Below are 16,014 nucleotides of genomic sequence, written 5' to 3'. Positions count from 1 at the left end.
GGCTTTTTTTTTTATACATTAAAGTCCAATAATGTTTTTATGGATTTTCTTCAAACTAAACATCGATAATCCTTATGCATCTTTAATAAATTTTGTTCAAATATGTAGTTTCGACAAAAATGCATATTGAAAATATTTATAAATAGAACACGTAAATGTGTTTGTCTAAAAATAGCCTATGTCCTGCACGTACCCGAATGAGTAAATCTCAACGACACTACGGGGAAATTTAGAACATGTTTATATTTATTCAATGTTTTACAATGTTCATCCTTATAAAACTGGTTCTTCTTTCCAAAATAAAATACAATATTTCAATAGAACTAAACACTCCATTCTGACGACTTTAAACACGCTTTGTACGCAAAAACTACAAAAGAGCGAAGTATTACTGAGTAGAGAATACCCCTCGGTTACCTCTTAATCGAGCGCGTGTACCCGCTTCGCTCTTACCTGTGTAACTGTATTGTATATGGTCTCGTGCAACACTGATTGTTCTCTTAATACTTGCTTATTTTTAAATAACTGACTTTCAATGGTTAACTCCCTTACTGGTTTCATATGACCAAACTCTGATAAAAGTTCTTAAAGGATTTGAAGATTTTAAGTAGAATTTTAATTAAGGTCTATAGAGACTCATTTATAAAAAGACGAAAATAAGATGACAATACATTAGCGTCGTCTGTCAACATATCTCAATTGACAGACATACCTGGGGTCAAAGGTTATACAACGTACAAAGCGGCCCTCATGTGTGATTTTACCCATGTGTAGACTCTGGCACCAACAGAGTGTAAATAACAGAATCTCCAGATGTTTCCAAGTCATTGCTACGTATACAATCCTGATTAACTAAGGCATTTTAAATTAAGAAATATCGCCATAAGTTTATCAACCATATTATTTGGCAAAATTTTATATTTTTTCTACGATTAACAAAATATTACGAAAACATGATGGGATTTTAAAGATGTATCAAATTTAGATAACATAGTTTAATGACACACATCCTCAATATGCCAGGGGTTACTATCGCTGACATTATGATATATATTCACAACAAAGCTACATGTAGTAACTAATGTGCATCTATCGGTCTATCGGTAACTACATTGACCAGTCATATTTAGATTATCATCAAATATGGGGCTTGTGGAGCCTACATAACTTATCTAGATATTTCCGTAAAAAATAGCTAGGAAGGGGATCTTCTGGATAACTTTCTGATTTCTACCATTTATTAAGGTTAAGGCATATTGATAGTGTAGACACTCAAACCCACACATATACCGTTACATATCCTCGATAGGACTCCAATGACATATACAAATACTCCTTCTTTCCACATATAACATATACAAAACAGCAGCAGTACAAGACACAACACTCGTCGTCTTCAAGGCATACATCCCATGTACAGTCCTTGGAGCCTTCACAATCCACTTAAATCTACTCTTTTTATACCTTTTTTTATCTTCATGCTGCACAAATTAATATCAAAGTACAATGTATACTCCCATAGACCACAAATCGTCCATATTGACGGCCTGTACCAAGAAGACCCTGTTTAAACTAGTGATTTTTGTATGCCTATAGCAAATAGGTTTGTCCCAACACCTCGGGAAAGAGTTTTGTCTGTTGACTGAAAAAGCATGAAACAGTTCTATACTATTTACCGGCCAAGTTTGACTGCTGACCGGTGCGCAACGTTCCCATGCGCTTTATTGGTGACGTCTTTATATAAATACTACCTGCATTAGTGGGTGACAGTGCCTAGTGTCACCCTGAGGATATCACTGTCACCAGAGGCGAAGCCGAGGGTGACAGTGATATTCCGAGGGGTGACACTAGGCATTGTCACCCTCCAATGCAGGTAGAATTTATTTTATTATACCAAAAGTCTAGAAACAAAAGTAGTTTTCAAGTATTTGCAATCTATTGAAACATTTTAACTGATTTTAGCAAAAGTCGAACAGTCACCGTCGGCAGTAGAATAGCAGTGATAAATCTACGTGCGCATCCCGAGTCCTGGACTCACATTCAACATTATATGGCCAATAAAGACTCTGGTACTCTCATGTATCAACATTCAACATCATTTGTAGCCATCATAGACTCTGGTACTCCCGTGTATCCACATTCAACATTATTTGTAAGCCACCGTAGACTCTGGTACTCCCATGTATCCACATTCAACATTATGTGTAGCCACCATAGACTCTGGTACTCCCGTGTATCCACATTCAACATTATGTGTAGCCACCATAGACTCTGGTACTCCCGTGTATCCACATTCAACATTATGTGTAGCCACCATAGACTCTGGCATTCCCTCGTATCCACATTCAACATTATGTGTAGCCACCATAGACTCTGGTACTCCCGTGTATCCACATACCACATTATGTTGCCACCATAGACTCTGGTACTCTCGTGTATCCACATTCAACATTATGTGGCCACAATAGACTCTGGTACTCCCGTGTATCCACAATCAACATTATATGGCCACCATAGACTCTGGCACTCCCGTGTATCCACATTCAACATTATGTAGCCACCATAGACTCTGGTACTCCCGTGTATCCACATTCAACATTATATGGCCAATAAAGACTCTGGTACTCTCATGTATCCACATTCAACATTATGTAGCCCCCATAGACTCTGCTATTCCCGTGTATCCACATTCAACATTATGTGGCCACCATAGACTCTGGTATCTCGTGTATCGAAATTCAACATTATGTGTAGCCACCATAGACTCTGGTACTCCCGTGTATCCACATACCACATTATATGGCCAATAAAGACTCTGGTACTCTCATGTATCCACATTCAACATTATGTAGCCCCCATAGACTCTGCTATTCCCGTGTATCCACATTCGACATTATGTGGCCACCATAGACTCTGGTACTCTCGTGTATCGAAATTCAACAATATGTGTAGCCACCATAGACTCTGGCATTCCCTCGTATCCACATTCAACATTATGTGTAGCCACCATAGACTCTGGTACTCCCGTGTATCCACATACCACATTATGTTGCCACCATAGACTCTGGTACTCTCGTGTATCCACATACCACATTATGTGGCCACAATAGACTCTGGTACTCCCGTGTATCCACAATCAACATTATATGGCCACCATAGACTCTGGCACTCCCGTGTATCCACATTCAACATTATGTAGCCACCATAGACTCTGGTACTCCCGTGTATCCACATTCAACATTATATGGCCAATAAAGACTCTGGTACTCTCATGTATCCACATTCAACATTATGTAGCCCCCATAGACTCTGCTATTCCCGTGTATCCACATTCAACATTATGTGGCCACCATAGACTCTGGTATCTCGTGTATCGAAATTCAACAATATGTGTAGCCACCATAGACTCTGGTACTCCCGTGTATCCACATTCAACATTATATGGCCAATAAAGACTCTGGTACTCTCATGTATCCACATTCAACATTATGTAGCCCCCATAGACTCTGCTATTCCCGTGTATCCACATTCAACATTATGTGGCCACCATAGACTCTGGTATCTCGTGTATCGAAATTCAACAATATGTGTAGCCACCATAGACTCTGGTACTCCCGTGTATCCACATTCAACATTATGTGTAGCCACAATAGACTCTGGTACTCCAGTGTATCCACATACCACATTATGTAGATACGATGGACTCTGGTACTCTCGTGTATCAACATTCAACATCATGTGTAGCCACCATAGACTCTGGTACTCCCGTGTATCCACATTCAACATTATGTGTAGCCACCATAGACTCTGGTACTCCCGTGTATCCACATTCAACATTATGTGTAGCCACCATAGACTCTGGTACTCCCGTGTATCCACATACCACATTATGTAGCCACCATAGACTCTGGTACTCTCGTGTATCCGCATTCAACATTATTTGTCCACCATAGACTCTGGTATCTCGTGTATCCACATTCAACAATATGTGTAGCCACCATAGACTCCGGTACTCCCGTGTATCCACATTCAACATCATGTGTAGCAATCATAGACTCTGGTACTCCCGTGTATCCACATTCAACATTATGTGTAGCCACCATAGACTCTGGCACTCCCGTGTATCCACATTCAACATAATGTGTAGCCACCATAGACTCTGGCACTCCCGTGTATCCACATTCAACATTATGTAGCTACGGTGGACTCTGGTACTCTCGTGTATCCACACACAACATTATATAGCCGCCATAGACTCTGGTACTCCCGTGTATCCACATACCACATTATGTGGCAACCATAGACTCTGGTACTTTCGTGTATTCATATTCAAGATTATGTGGCCACCATAGACTCTGGTACTCCTGTGTATCCACATTCAACATTATGTGGCCACCATAGACTCTGGTACTCCCGTGTATCCACATTCAACATTATGTGGCCACCATAGACTCTGGTACTATCGTGTATCCACATACCACATTATGTAGCCATCATAGACTCTGTTACTCCCATGTATCCATATACCACATTATGTAACAACCATAGACTCCGGTACTCCATGTATCCACATTCCACATTATGTAGCCACCATAGACTCTGGTACTCCCGTGTATCCACATCATTTTCATGCTCATTTTCATGTAGCCACCATAGACTCTGGTACTCCCGTGTATCCACATCATTTTCATGCTCATTTTCATGTAGCCACCATAGACTCCGATACTCCCGTGTATCCGCATCATTTTCATGCTGATTTTAGAATATTTACATCATCGTTTGTTCTTTGCTATATAACCTTATCATTTGCGAAATTGTTTACACATGCGTAAACGCAGTGGTTACCGCGCAAGAATACACACACCGGAACACTGACTTCCGCAAGTAGTGTTAATGTGCATCCGGTTAGGCCTATTGTATCTGTATGACAAATCTTCAATATATTGCATGTATGAATGTTATGTAAATCTTAAATTATATATCAGCACATAAAATATTTAACAAATAAATGGGGTGAAAAAATATAAAGTTAATTTGGAACTATATTTTGAGTACTCTCTGAATTTGACAGCATTTCCCGCCAAAATGAAGCCAACTGTTCCGGGATTCCATCGATTGACTGGCTGTTCCAACAATCGTATAACATTGAGAAAAAAACAAAGTTTTATTTCGTTTGAACACTTAATCTTAATGAATTGGTCCCTTGAAATGTATATATAAGGACCGCACATCATTTAAAATATCTATAAAATATGCAGTTTACGCACCAGTAAACAACAAACAATAAAAATCAAATATTCCTTAAATTAATACTGATTATGTTGGCCACCAGTATCGTTTAGGTAACTCCGTGTCATACATAATATATATCATTATTATACCTCAAGTTAGAATCCTGCATTTTGATTGGTCGAGAGATATTTAGTATTTTACACTCTCACACGGCAGTTGGCATTAGAACAATAGGAGGCAATAGACACGTTCGTAGCAACCCGATAAAAACAATTGATTTTAACAAACGCTGGAGACAAGACAAGAATATTTCACTGAATGCTTATTGTGATTATTCTGTTTTACAATACAATTGTAATAGACGCTATTGTGTAGAAGCTGATATGCTATTTTACTGCCGACGGCGAGTTTTTGACTTTTACTTAAAATAAGTAAAATGTTTCAACAGATTGCAAAAACAACTAGTTTTGTTTCTAGACTTTTGGTATAATAAAATAAATACTACCTGCATTAGAGCGTGACAGTGCCTAGTGTCACCCCTCGGAATATCACTGTCACCACCCTTGGCTTCGACTCGGGTTACAGTGATATCCTCGGAGTGACACTAGACACTGTCACCCTCTAATGCAGGTAGTATTTATATAATAAGTTAAATAACCCAGAATGAAGTATAGTGGCCCAGTTAACGCTTTTTACTCTACCAGAAAATGCACATAATTTTGTTAAATAAAGAATAATATCTCCAAAACCAAATATCTGATATCTGTGTGCATGTAAAAATGTACACCAACTCATGAAGTGGACAACCACCACTCGTAAACTTTTGTACTAAATATTTGTAATCAATGCTGAATGTAATACCTATTACACACGCGAGCACGGGTTAGTAACCAGAATACCAACCAATTTGGAGCACGTGTGAGAGTCCATGTACAGCTACATGACCGAGATCACCGGATGTTTAAAGTAAGACAATTTAAAAATCTCACGAATATATGCATACACTTCAGTAAGGTTGACACCTTTATACAAAAGTATAGATACGACATCATAATATTCCCAACACATATGTTATATGCCTGTGATATTGACTATAAAATAAGGAAAGGAAACAGCAAATAGTTTTTTTAAAAAGTGTTTTACTTTCTAGTCTAACATTATAATACATCTATGAAAAGGCGAAAAAATAAAAGCGATCCTTATCAATTTCATCAATATAAAACAAATCTTTGAATCTAAAATCATCGGGCAATCACAGCAGCTGTACCATTGGGCTGAGTACATTAAAAGTTGTTGCAGATCGCATGTTGTAGTATTTCGGGAACAATAAAGAAATAAGACTTTAAAGTTATATTTCATGTAATTTTAACTCTACCAAACTGTTGTAAAACATACAATGGGTAAATATCAACGCATACTGTGAACGTACTTCTTTAGCTGTACTTTTATGTAGCTATTTTCGTGCTGTTTTTGAAGAGCTAATTCATGTACAACACAAGTCTGCTAAACCTACCTACATCATTATGTTTTTAGGTCTCTGGAATATGCTGTTGGTTGTGGTTTATCTGCGTGCATCGTTTTTCCGTTACGATCTTGTTAGCATTGTTTCTTAAAATCTAGTTTGAATTTGTTTTTGCCTGATATATAGTCTATATATATTAGGTATTTAAAAAGCCTAATAAAATAGGCAGGTTTATCGGACTAGTACAGCACTACATGTTGTATTTCCGGTACTACACCACAGAATAACGCTAATTTATTTTCGTACTGCACTGATAAGCCAAATCAAATTAAGGTAATAAAGAAATGAACTAAACGTATGGCAATCTTGATTCAGTAAGATTTACCTTCCTTCATGCATTTTAAGAATTGGAGAATGAAAGCTGCGACAGTGAGACAATGCGTGAAATTGTCTGATGTTTTATCAGTTTTTAAGCAAATACTGCTGTTTGGCCTCTTTACAGTAAATACACCATTGTTTCCAATTATGAAACCTAAATCTTACCGAGCAAACAGTAATCTTATTGACACTGTGACGTCACAAGGTGGTATTGCATGGGTAATACTAACAGAGTGAAGGTTACGTATCTGTAGGGGAGTAGGAGTTGTTTCCCTTCTCTTGCTGCGTTATAAGCTTTTTCATGCGATTCCGTTCGCCAAAGCAATCGGCGAAAAAAAAATAGTTGTGTACATGGTAAATTTTGATAAAATATACAAAGAAAATAACAAAAAAAAAAAAAACCCAACAAAAACAAAACGAAAAATTCCCCTTGGATCAGCCCCATATTTCTGTCATCAAATAACCATGTCATTTTCTTAACTATGTGTCTATAGCATTATGATTAATTACATGTAGATATCGAGTCGGTTCGCAAATAACAAGTGATAAAATAATTTACAGGGTAACAGTAGTAATGCTTGATGTCCCAATGCATACTCGCATAGTTTATGTATGTGTACATCTACGAAATGATATGAATATTAAAGATGCTCCTCCGCTGACAAATGGTATTTTTTCACTATCAAAAACAGGAGCAGATGATTAAGTATTTTTCTTCAGTTACAAAAGTTACTTACTTTACACCATTACCACCATTGAAAAGTTTTAGCTTTTAATTTTACTTCGTAGTTAAAAATATAAAAAATAATTAATTGCATCCCGAAAAAATTCCGTGGCACAATATCCTATATGGAATGTAGTACTTATTGTGCATGCATCAAAGGCAAAATAAATTATTTTAAAATATTTTTGTGTTAATTAGACATATATATACACGATTAAACACCGATTATTGTTCAAATAATGAATATCATGTATGCTCTGTCGGCGGTGGAGCATCTTTAAATAAAGTAATTTAAGCAAGGAATAAATTAGTATAATTTTATCAAGGGCTTGGCCTAACGTTCTTTCTAACGTCTCCATTGACATCGACTCACATTTGTCTTTTGTTGAGAGCTCGCCCCTGTGAGGTAGGCTCTGGGTTCTGTCCCCTGGCCGAGACACACCATGAATTCTTTAGAAGTATGTGACCTGTCCTGGTATGTTTCTGGTGTCTTCGAGCCTTCCTCACAAGGACGAACGCTCAACTCAAGGCCAAAATTGAGGCGGCACTAAGGGAGGCATAAGGAAAGATAAAGCCGGTTAGGAGGAAGAGAAAAAATAGAATCCTAAATATAGTCGTCTTTTACGATCATGCAATAGGGGCAGCAGGTACAATTCTAACGCCCTACCTAAAGGGCTGGTATGTTGTGGAATAACGGAAAACTATATTAAGTATTACACGAGAAGAAAATAATTTAGAGGTGAAATACGATCCGTCGCATTTAGCATACAAAATCAATTTGTGTCAAGAAAGTAAATCGACTTCTGGAGATGATAAGGATAACGTTTGGTCCACTCAGCAAAGATATGTTTCTACCATTATACAAATATCTTTTTCGGCCACAGTTAGATTATGCTTCTACAGTCTGGAGTCCACTGCTACTTAAGGATATTCAGGAACTAGAAAATGTGCAACGTTGGGCCATCAAACTAGTAAAAGGACTTTCCGACTTACCCTATTCAAACCGATTACGCCAACTTGGATTACCATCTCAAGAGTGCAGGCTAAAAGAGGTGATGTATTGAAGTTTTCAGATTTGTTAATGGAATTGACATAACCAGTGATAGAGGTCGAAGCATGCTGACCAAACAGGACCATCACAGAACAAGGGGACACAATAAAAGATTACTGAAACCTTTGCGCAATTATAATTAAGTACAGACTATAGATTTAGGTGGTTAAGAAGCTTTGCTAAATAATATAGACCAAAATCGGGTATCAATGTATATATACAAGAAGACACAGCACGAATATACCGCAGTCTCCCAAAACACGCACCGCGCACTTCATACACGCTACACTCCACATACATGGGAGGCCGTCCTTACATAACCCTGGCTGTTAATAGGACGTTATACATGGGAGGCCGTCCTTACATAACCCTGGCTGTTAATAGGACGTTACACACACAACACTCCACATACATGGGAGGCCGTCCTTACATAACCCTGGCTGTTAATAGGACGTAATTAAACAAAGCAAAGGCTCATAGTTAGAGGCTCACTGCCTTTCCGAAATAGCATTTAATTTTTAAAATAGAAATGTGAAACAAGAATCACCCTAAATAAAATCTTAAAGTTAATAGCTTATCGTTAATACTTCACTAGTCATCATCTTTTAAACAATTGTATTAAAATATTAAATATTAAAAAAAAAAATTCAGAACATTAATTTTGGATGTTTAATTCTGATTGGTTTCGTAGAATGTGATGTTTGGACAGATTAACTTTATTATTTGCATTGCTTAACTCCAAAGAAGGGTGATACAATGCGACTTGACGAATGGCCTCTATAGCGATTGCGTTTTTACCTTCTTTACTATATATTCCTTAATGCAGGGGTGATATAATTGTGAATTCCTATCGCAGCATCCCCACTAAGGTCTGCAAGGATAGAATTCCACAACGCGTTGTTACAGAATTTACACTTTTACCTAACCCTGTGGACATGCTAAAGTGAAATGTACATTTTTGCATATTTTGTCAACATTTACAAGCAACACAGCGATCTGCGACACAACAGGAATACCTTAGGTTAGGTCTGATGCGTACACACTTTTTGTACACTATATGTTCGGACGATGAAATGTACTAACATTCAGAATACTAATTGAAAAGTTCGAGAAATCTGCGCAGGCTGGCAGTGATGTCATTCAAGCCTTATTGCAGACCTTATGAAATTTGTGATCATTTAATAGAAGAATCTGTAGACCAATAAATGATATTTCCAGAATGAACTTTTACCCTTGTTTTTGTAATGACTACTGAATGCTTTGAATATTGCCTTTTATAGCTCCAATCATGAAGGCATGCTCCGGTCAACGAGCTTTCGAATCTCTACTCATGCTTGTGTTCCGGTAACGACCACAAACTATGATGCTTATTGCCGGCACTTGTAGAAACAAAGGCTTTCCATCAGAGCCTAGCTCCTCGGGCATGTTGTTGGCAGCTGGGCGTGGATATTCATTAATTTGAAAATCGACGAGTAAATTAATCCATGTTTGTCGTCGTTAATTGGTCAGCCTCTAAATGAATCGTGCCGTCAATGTGGTGGACGATCGATAGCGCCGAGGGAGCGGTCACTTTGTATCAGTATGTCGTGTCACTAATAGGTGGCTGGACAATTCGTCTCAATGAAGGCGTATTCGATTAAAGAACGTGTTCGGGTATGAATCCAAAGCGTGAGTCAATTAATCTAGAAATCCGTCTGCAATCCCCCTTATATAATTATATGCTGTCTTCTGTTTTACGTCTGTCACACCTGAATCGCCTTACAAATAACATACGGTTGATGTTTGATATTTACAAATGCAATTTTTGTCATAACACCTTATCCTAATTCACTTTATTCCTGTAACCCCATAACGTCAGTTAATATGTATTACCATTTGTGTCGAATTAACGTTTCTCAAGGTTGAGAAAATTTAGATATTTTTTATTTAGTGCATGCAGGATAGAATATATTTATGTAAAATCTCCTTCCAGAAAGAACCCGATCATTTTCTTATTGGGGTCATTTTAGGATGGCCTCCCGTGTATACGATATGTTGCGTATGTAAAGTGCGAGGCGCGTGTTTTGGGAGACTGCAGTACGTACGTGTTTTGACTCTTTAGAATAGTGGAACTATTGACCTTTTTATAGGTTTTTTAGTCCTATCTTACTACAGCATGCATGTTCCCATCAATGTAACAGAAGTAGAGGAAGTGGTATTATCAGGATAGTTGATATGACTTGTATGTGTTGCTGAATAATGCCATTCCGCTAACAAACAAAGAATACTTGGTTCAGTTTGTTACCTCTAACCCGGATGAGGGATCAATTCTTAGAAAAGAAAACCATATGATAATGCATTTTATTTGTTACCAATTCACTGACATTGGTTTGGTTTATGGTACAGGTTTTACGTATATATTATGTGTTTATTATAACAATGACACTGTTAGATAGACATTATACGATTTTACATGAAGGAGATAGGCTACACAATGCACAGGAGTGCACCTAGGCATGTTCCACCACTCAACCATTGGCAGCACCAGCATTTCCTCAACAGAATAGCAAACATTATTTGACTCCAACACGAAGACAATTTCTCTCCGGAGACTCATTACAGCAACGACCAAATGACATTTAATTAATGGGTTTAAAGCTCAAATTGAATTTCCTTTAATTTTTATGGAAGCTATTTCTCTTCTCGACTCTGCTAATCTCAGACCTGAGGCGTATTTACTGAGTATAGGGTCTGTTTGTGTTACATAAAATGTATTTATATCCGTGTTATCTGTCAAGTTTGAGTTTGAACATGACGTAACAATCTCACTTTCTCGAAGATGATAGCATCTTCACCTCTTCATTGTCAATAGCAGCATACTTAGCATTGTTGAAATAGTGCTGCTGTGTTTCACGGGCACACTCTCGACATGCTATCTAGACACTACCGCTTGTATCATTATGATCCTCTGCAGTTGATTTCAGTCGCGTCTTAGTATACACTGAAGACATTGCCAATCTCAGTTTTTGGCTTCTTTTGAATTTCGCAAAACTAGATGGGAAGTAAAATTATGTGAATGATAATGTCAACCGAATCAATTACAGACGGCTCAATTTCAAGCAGATTTTAAGACTGATGAAAAATCCTGTCAAACAGTGTGACATGCCAGAAACTAGAACCAGGCAATAACAGTTTCTCGTCTAGACGAAATAACAGACTGAACACACTATCAGCCTGAAGTTTAAAATGATGGACTATACCTAGGAGTGAGGGCCCTTCCTTTTCATCTAACCCTAATATTACAACATTCATCTCATGGGTCTGGCAATCGACGAGCATAGCTTTATAAGACAAAGAATTCTGTCTGCGATTACGCAGACTATTTTCAAATTGAATGACCACGAGATACAAATTACCTGATAATGCTATATTGGGAAAAATTGTTTGCAAAGAGAGATTTCGATCAAATCCTTGTATAATAAAGCAATAAAATATGTTAACTTTTCTTGGAATCATGTATATTTACTTAAACATATAGGGCCATTCTCAACTTTGGGGACATAGCTTTTAAAGTATAAAATGTTCCTTTCTTTGTCGTAACAGCCACACGCTAACTGTCTCTAATACTTGAGAGCAAAGCAAACAAGAGAACCGAACTGTACCTTATTTATGATTTTTCACTTCAGACAACTGACTTATTCACATAAAATGTATTGTACAGTGTATACAGATGTCCTTATTGTACATTACTTATGTTATATTAATCTAATTAAAATTCGATGATGGTTATCTACTCCGTAAATTCCGTATAAAGTATACGGAGTGGATAATGAAGATCACATTTTAATTGGATTGTTTATGTCTAGAAATAACACAAATATTATCAGGTATCGCCTTCAATCTGAATTAAGATTACCTGTCTGATGTCAACATAAAAAAATGTTAGTCAATTGATCTCTGGATTATCTCGCACAGGAAACGATGCTGTGTATTTCTTCTTGATTATTAGCTGTGATGAATTGCAGATGTTTTAAATTGTATGTTGACTATTCAGTTATGTATTAAGGCGTCTACATGTTTCCCTGTCTGGTCACTCAGTGCCTTTGTCATTTTTGGTCTCTGCAGACGACGCAAACATTTGTTTACACAGACATTGCACTAACTTCCTCTTTATCTCGCGATCATGTTCTACCAATGCAGGCTGTCTTAGTATGGGACAACTATGTATATAATGCTCTCACCAGAAATGCGGACAACAGCTAAAACAAAAAACTCGGATTTAATGTATCTGAAATATTTTTAGTGTTTTAGCAGTTTATTGTTTTATCATAAAAGGAAAGACACAAAAAAGAATATAATAAATTACAAGACATACTTAGGATCTTATTTGGATTTCCCCATCATTTTGTCTTCATGACAAGGTCCTTTTGTGTACATCATCCCATTACACCTGTCTGCAATAGTAAATCACGTAGCAGACTTTTCAATGCGTCTCCCGAGATATTCGATTTTCGCGATCTCCGTCATATATATTCAGCGCTGTCATGTCCATGACGCTTTGAAGGATACATGTGTTATAAGCGATAAAACTTAAAATCGTCACTGATTATATACAAGGAATACGAGTGGATTATCACTAGGTTTATTGTATTACTGCGCCAGACGATTTCGTCTGTCTACCCCCTCTTCGTCAGAGATAGCTATCGGTATTATTACATCAAGTCTTAGGCGCTGGTAAACTATGGCACGCCTTGAAATGCTGGCTCTCAATCTACTTTACGAACGTATCCCCTCTTTCCTTATCGCTATCTCGATAAGAAAACCTCACACTCTTTTCAATTACTCCATTCGTAGTAAGAGTTATGAGGCAATGAAAGTGATATAAGATTATTTTCTATTTTCCAATTGTAAAGGAATTATTTTTTCTCCTCTGGTTATTATAAAACGCCAACCTTTGCGATATAACGATAAAGCGTTTAAAGTAGCAAAAAGCAGAACACTTAAGTAACAATTTTATTTGATTATGTAAACGTCCTATAAGCAACCAAAGTCATTTAAAGGACTGCATCCTTTGTATACGGTGTGTTAAGTTTTGAAATGCATACGTTTTCTAGGAGACTGTGGTATGTTCAAATTCAAATCATTTAATTGCATTAAGTTATTCCAATTTATTTGCGCAAATATTAGATAATATCAGATAACGAACAACATTTTTACATATTTTCTCAGGGTTGTAACATTATACAAAATTTATTCAGATTTAAACTTATTTTTGTAGTACTTAAACGTTTGACTAACTTAATAACGGATGATCTTTGCCAATAATTTCTTTAAATGTTGTACCCTTTGTAATTATGGACGTCTAGTCCTTGTTATCACACTGCAACAAGCCGCCAGAGACATAATAAGCTTATCCCATCCGGTCACATACGACAACGGGCAAACCAATCGTCTCACTCCTTCTGCTAAACAGTAGAATAAACTAGCACTTTTATAGACTATTGTGCATCTCGGCAGCAGAGAACCTTTTCATAAACAGCAGCTGTCTCTTATTAAAGGTAAGTGTTTTGAGAAGTAGTCATTATACGAAAAAAGAAAACAAAAGATACCTCACCAATTGTGAAACCGGTGATCGAATTGTCATTGTCAAGACGCAACATTCGCGTCTTTTTGATATCGATGACATGGATCCGCTGTTTCTGGATTTTGTTTGTTTGTTTGATTAATTAATGTCCTATTAACAGCAAGAGTAATTAAGGACGGCCTTCTATGTATCCATTGTGTAGCATGTGAAGTGCGGATGTATGTTTTGTGAGACTGCGGTATATTTGTGTTGTGTCTTCTTGTATAGTAGAACTTTTGCACTTTTTATAGTGCAATATTACTGAAGCATTCCAAGACACCCCTACCGGTCACATTATACTGACAACGGCAAACCAGTCGTCCTACTCCCTGTATGCTGAGCGCTAAGCAGGAGCAGAAATTACCACTTTTATAGACTTTGGTGTGTCTCAACCAGGGGACAGAACCCAGAGCCTACATCACAGGGGCAAGCACTCAACAGAAGGCCAAAAGTGAGGCCATGACAAGGTAGACGTTAGGAAGAACAAAGTCAGTTAGGAAGAAGAGAAAAGATAGTATCCTAAATTTAGTAGCTTTTTACGATCATGCAATTCTAGCGCCCTGCATGCTGGGGAATTATCAAATGCATATATTTTTTAGACGCTACACACCTTACAACGGACTGCGAATTATACCTTAGCATTAGTTATTATCTAAACCGCAGTATTTCAATATGACGTATCAAATGATTCAATATGTTTGTATAATGCTGCAAAACGATCGAAGTGGTTAAGTAAGACAGCACAAATGTTGTACCGTAACAGATACAGATATGTCGTCTTCCGTCTTTCTATGACCTATACCCAGTACCAGATTTCTGTAATATTAAGACGGCATCTCTCGTCGTCGGCTGTTTGACAAGTCGGTGGTACTCTGGTACTAAACCAAGGAAATGTCGAGCTAGGTGATATTCCTTCTGCGTCACTGATTAAAAGTTTTTGAATGTGATATCTGACTCGACATACATATGCTTCAACAGCATAAGTTCAGTTCCACTATACAAGAAAACAACACGATTATACCAGTCTTCCAAAATATAGCCTCGCACAGAAACTGGAGTCGGTGCTTAAATGACCGAGGTTTTAAGGATGTAAATATAACTAATAAACCATTAAATGTTTTATAAAAATCAATTTATAAGTATATATTCTATTTGAATTTTGATCTGTAAACGCGGAGGAAGCAATATTTCCTTTAACATTTAACGTTTTGTTGTACAAAAAAACACACCGTGGATTCCAATGTTTTCTTCGTTCTCTATTCTACGTCAAGAAAAGAAACATACTACAGCGGGTCTATACACTTACGCAATGCCTGGAAGAGTTGGGCAGATTTTGTATGGCGATTGTTAACTCAGAACGTCTAGCACACACTAACTAACCAGTTATTGCAACTTACGTCACACACATTGTACGTTTATACCTACGTAAACCATTTCATTCTTCATTGTTATATAAAGTCTTATTCTGTCAGCCTAGTCTTCCTCAAACTCCTCTGACGTAGTCTTTTGATTTCTCGTTAACAGCAAAAAATATGTAGAATATTGTAATATTATAATATCTTCAG

This window comes from Argopecten irradians, chromosome 11 (genome assembly GCF_041381155.1).
Source record: "Argopecten irradians isolate NY chromosome 11, Ai_NY, whole genome shotgun sequence".
NCBI lineage: Eukaryota > Metazoa > Mollusca > Bivalvia > Pectinida > Pectinidae > Argopecten > Argopecten irradians.
The sequence above is the reverse complement of the archived record's forward strand: the minus strand, read 5'-3'. Positions refer to the sequence as shown.